A 5,849-nucleotide genomic window follows, 5' to 3' on the forward strand; every position below is an offset into this window, starting at 1 on the left:
CATCCAACTTTTACAAGTGCAGAATTGAGCACATTCAGCCATTCAAGAAGAAAAAAAACCTGGTTACTGGGGTAGACTTTTATTTCTATGCTAGGCTCACAATTTGGAACATAAACTGGAATACAGTACTGCAACCACAAAGTCTGTGGTTTCTCCTTTCATGTGTTTCCTGACCTGTCTGATGCCATTTGGAAACAAAGGAACAATGAGCTCTGTTTCAACAGGATTTTGTATTAGGTAAAAGTCCTGTTGAGATCCACACTCTTCTCTGTTAAAACCATTTCTACTTCTGAATGAAGGATGTGCACAGGTCCATATGAAACAATGCCAGCAAATCATTCAACTTGTGTCAATATAAAGGGAAAGGGTCAAAATGTGTGTCCTTGCATGTGTTAGAGTTGGTCAAAACATTTATACTGTACACAACCGAAACATGCTGCGATTTGCAAGTATGCAAATGTCCATACTGTGTTGCGTTCAGCCACACGAGATGTGTTCTTTCCTTGTCTCAGTCCAACTGAAAGTAGCTCTCCTGTCCATGGTATTATTATATTGATAAAGAGGTTTTCAGACTACTTACTTGCTCCAGTTTGATTGAGGAAGGAAGGGTGGGGTTGTTAGGCAGATATCCGTGTCCATATATTCTCATTGGATCATTCATTCCTGTGAGTTGTTTGCTATGTCTACGCTCTTTCACAATAGCCTATATGCTGCACTGTACTTGGCAGTACAAATTGATTTATGCCCTGAAGCAATGTACTGTAGTTTGTTTGATAGTCTACTCAAGGCTAGACATATACAGATACACACATACATCACACACAGACTGTCTGTCTCTCTGTGAAGGTCGTTTTTTCCCCCCCACATTGTTGGATTTGGCGGCGTTATGACTCTTATCCCAGCTTAGCAGGAAGTACAAAGCTGATCAACATTAACTTTTTGCAGCTGATATGGGAGTGGTCAACTGAGCTGGAGTGGTGCAGTATATGGTCAGTATGTTGGGATTCTAAAGAAAGGAAATCTACCGGTTAAATTCCAGGAAGTGTCACGAAAATGGTATGCAGCGGTCTCATTTTTCTTGTGTTAGTGTGTATTATCTTTGGTTATGATTTGTATCCTGTTCCAGCCTGTACTAGGAAACAGACAAGAGTGTCCTGTGATTTTGTATATATGCTACTGTGTCTACTGTGTTTTTATCTAGTCAACCTTTATGTGATGTGTATGTTTTATTGATTCGATAGAACCCAGGTCTCCCTGGAAAACAGTGGCAAGTGTTACTGAATATACTATCCTGGCTAAAGGAAACAAGCAGACCATGTCGTTATTGACTTACCTGACTAAGTATAGGTTGAATGAGACAGAAATATATTGTATTTGCTTCAGATATGATATTTACTCCAATGATACTGCATAGATCGCATTACAAACTAGTCTTATTTGATGACCCTCCCATTCCTAGTTGGCCTCGTTGGTTCTCATTCCACCTATCCCGCAGTGGGTTTGAATACTTGTGGTTACTGGCTTGTGGGCATCACAGAAATGTTCCTGTAATGTTCTATCTGTCCAATGTTGTCATTACCCAGGTGCTGTAGCAGCCTGATCATGATCAACCTGGCTGTTAATAGAAAGACACCTTCACTATTCAGCTTGGCTGGTGTTTGATTTTGACAAGAATCTGTACCTAATCTTCGGAGGTTATAGTTAAGGATATTAAGGTAAATGTACTAAATTATATCAAGGACTGAAAGAAGTGAGATGAGACCCAACCTCTGGCTCTTTGTATAGCTGTGCCAAAAACAACAGGTGTGTCTGTTCTCCATTTGGGTATTTATTTTTCTTTTTCTTTTTTTTGTCTCTCTGTCTCCTCCCAGAGCTCGGACGGAATGCTTAACCGCATCAGCAGTTTATTTTCCACCAAGAAGAAGAAGAGCCGGAGTGGTTCACTCTCAGTAGGCTCAGAGGATGGATCCTGGCTGGGTCCTGGCTCTCCCATCTCTCCCCCGTCCCCTGGTTCTCCTCTCTCCCCCCAACAGAAGGACGGGCTGAGGACCACCACTACCCAGAAAGAGGGGGAGGTAGTGGAAGCGGGAGCTGGGCCAGTGCTGGAGAGTCTGTCGGAGCTCCAAGCGAAGGGGTCGGTGTTTAGTAGCAGCACCAGCCCTAGTACATCCAGCCTAGCCTCTCTGTTGGTGGCGGACACAGGGGACCTGCCGTTTGCAGACAGTGACAGCAGCGGCCGGGGCAGCGTGAGGGAGGTGCAGGTGTGCAGGGTCAGCCGGGCGGAAGCAGAGTCAGACGGAGAGGCAGACAGGAATTCTGGGAATCTGACTCCCACGAACGTGTTCCCCTCTGGAGCGGAGCAAGACCCAGAGCTCGGCCTCACTAAGGACGTGGTGGAGGAGGTGAACAGGAGGCTGCAGGTATATCTGAAGGAACAAACCACTGTGAAAGACGGAGAGGGGTCGGAGTGGGGCAGCCCAGTGGTCCAAACCACCCTCAGGTCGTTTGAGCTCTCTCAATCTCACCTAAAGACTGATGTCACCTCTCTCGGCATCGAATCTAAAAAGACCTCTCTGAAAACATCTGTTGGAGGGAAGGGGAGTTACCTGCTGGGAGTGACTCTAGGCTCTCAGTCTCACACCTCGTCCTCCTCAGACCCACAGCCAGAGGGTGAGGAGGGAGAGAACAGCCCAGCCATGGGGAAGAAGAACAGGAGAAGGGCTCTGAAACCCACCAGCGTCAGCTCGGCTGAAACTGCTCCCCCCAGCCAGATGACGTTACCTGGGGGAGAGGGGACGAGGCGGGACTCACCTGCGAAGCTACACAAACCTGTGTGGGTGGAAACACACCTGGGAGAAGAGCCCATACCTGTGTCTGTGGCCCCTGTGGTGTACACTGATACTGCCGGTGTCCTGGCCACTGTAACCCTTTCAGCGGTATCCGGTGGCAGAGAGCCAGAGCTGGCTGTATCCACAGCACCAGTCTCCAAGGACTTTGAAACAAACAAACCCCGACCAGAGGCGACCAGTCCAGCCACAGACTCCGAGTGCAGCCCCCCTCTAGAGGATCAGACGGCCCTGAGCAAAGAGGAAAAGCGCAGGAGTGTGAAACTGTCCCACAGTGAGAAGCTTTTCACTAAGAAGGTGTATGTGAGCCCTGAGCCCAGTTTTGATTGGGATGAGCAGACAGAGAGAGAGCTGGAAAATAATGACATCGTAGACTTGGCTTCAAAGATTCCTCAGAAGTCTGAGGTGAAACTGTAAGTGTCTTTATTTCACTTTTTTGGGGAGTCTTTTTAATGAGCACTTTGATCCTTGAGAGGGAGAGCGAGACAGAGAGAGAGAGAGAGAGAGAGGTGTGCAACCTAACCTGTGTTTTCCCATGTCTATTTGTGCCAAAGGAGAACAATAAGAACAGTTTGTTACATAGCTGAAAAACTCCTGCGTCATTCAAATGTTCACCTACTGTACTAATACTTTACTTTGACTGAATGATACTGACAAAACTACTGCATGTACGGAAGGCCATTGACTATACAGTACAACAATATCTTCTTATGTATTCGTCACAAAATACTGTGCACAGTCAGTCAGTCTTTACAACCGAGTCAATAGGCTACCCTAAATTGTTACGAGTCTGCTGTTGAGCAAGAAAACAAAAATACAGGGGAACCATTTCAATATTGTAGTATACTGTAATTCAGTGGCAAATCAATCATGATGCAGCAGTTATTTGAATAATGCAACAAGTAAACTCATGACCAACTGTTCCTTTTACCAAGCTAATAAGAATTGTGTTAAATTATGCTAGCAGCGACCATGACAGCTTCAGATGTAGGATCTTAATTTGAGCCAGTTTGCTGCAGCAGGAAAATAATCCTGCAGCAACAGGAAATATTAATTATTATGTGTGTTATAATGAATTGACATTTTTGGTAGGGAAAATCAAATCTGACATTTTAAAGTGGAAATTCCAAACTTTAGAAGTATTTTTATACCTAAAATACACTACAGGTTTGCATTCCCTGCTGTGCAGGAACATTCTCAGCAACAAAAGAGTGATCAGGTTAAGAGCCTACATCTATACCACTGATGCAATGCTTATTATCTTAACAATATGGTTAAGTCTGTTAACTGTGTCCTCTGGCACAGGGGATTCTGAAGAGAAAATATCATAGATGTTCAGCCCAACCAAGATTGTCTTTAAAACAACTGTTTTTCCAATTTACTGTAACATTTCACACTAGTTATTTTGGAGGCCACTTTACTGGAGTAAGCAGAAGTTTGTAAACAGAACATTCATAGTAGATAAAGATAGGACATGTAAAATATTATTTATATATATATATTGCATGAGATGTAACCTGCTAATTATAATCACTGAAAAAAAAATGTTTGTTCAAATGAACTGTTGTTATATTTCAATCAAAATGGAGGGCATCTCAAACTGGGCACTCATTGGTTCATTCAACATTGTTTCCACGTCATTTCAGTGAAATTACTTTAAACCAATGTGGAATACACATCTGTGACCACTGGGCTGTGTTTACTTCAGGCGTTATTTCCATCCCGAATGGTGACTCATGAGGAAAGTTACTCTGAAGGTGACCACAAGTCACTCACTTTGTTTGACTAAAAGGTTTGCTGAATAGAAACAATACAATGCTGATAAAAGTAAGGCATGCCATTCTGATATCCATCTATCAGATGTACTATTGTCACAAGGAATATGTATTTAGTTGTATCATATTCAGGTGGAATAGCCTGTTTTTAGATTAAAACTATTGTTATACTGTACCTCAATGGAATCAAATTTCTACTATTATACTGATACCTGAGGGGATGTTCTACATTACTGAAAGTTTTAGTTAAGAGCAGTTTAGAAAAATCTGTTTTGTCAAGTTACACAGAGCAGAAAGATTTATTTCAGTTTTACTTTGCACTTCTGGGTATTGCTAAAGGCTGTTTTTCTTTATCTGAAGAATGTGTTTATATATTTTAAAGTTGAATGTATAAATCAGGTAGCATCAATGTCATGTTACCTGAGTTTAACAAGCACACCTGTTTGTGGTGACAAGTTTATTCTGCACACTAAATTGTTTTCCCCTCCTCCCCTCAAAGTGAACCTTTTACAGCAGTGGGCTAAATCAAGATCACGCAGAGTGATTATTGATAGTCTTAAACAAATCTACTATAAAACAAAAGTCTACACCTCACACACATGGTTATGGGCTTAAAAATAGAAGACACCTGTACCATGTCAGATATAGAGGTGAAATGTGTTCCAATTTGAGTTTGTATCCCAATATTACACTTCATATACATCACAGAAGACTAAAATATAACCAAACTGTTTGACGTAGAAATGTTTTATACATTTTTATAATCATTATTAATTAAAGAAAAATATAAATAACATTCTACATAATAGGCGAAAGAGGGAGCTTTTGGTCACTGTCTGTGGGAAAGGGGTACTCACTATTTTTCCATCTTTTCTCTCCAGGCTGCCAAGCCTCAAAAAGGTGAATGTGAATCTCAAGCAACCAAACAATGACTGTATCATCTCTGTGGGAGAGATAACTGAGGGTACAGACTTTGACCTAAGCCACCATGAGCCCAAAGCTGTAGACAGTTCCCCAAACCCAGATCTGGATGAGGCCTCTCCAACCACAACCATGCCAGGATGCAAAACACAGCCTAACACTGGGGGTTCAGGGGTTAGAGGTCAGGGGATGCCCCAGGTCACCCCGTCTAAACCAGGGGATAAAGTAGGACATGTTGCCAGTCGGTTAAAGAGCCCATCTCCTTCTGTTGGACCCAAGTCCAAATCTGGCCTGGGCATGGCTAAGG

Source organism: Oncorhynchus masou, chromosome 32, assembly GCF_036934945.1.
Source record: "Oncorhynchus masou masou isolate Uvic2021 chromosome 32, UVic_Omas_1.1, whole genome shotgun sequence".
NCBI lineage: Eukaryota > Metazoa > Chordata > Actinopteri > Salmoniformes > Salmonidae > Oncorhynchus > Oncorhynchus masou.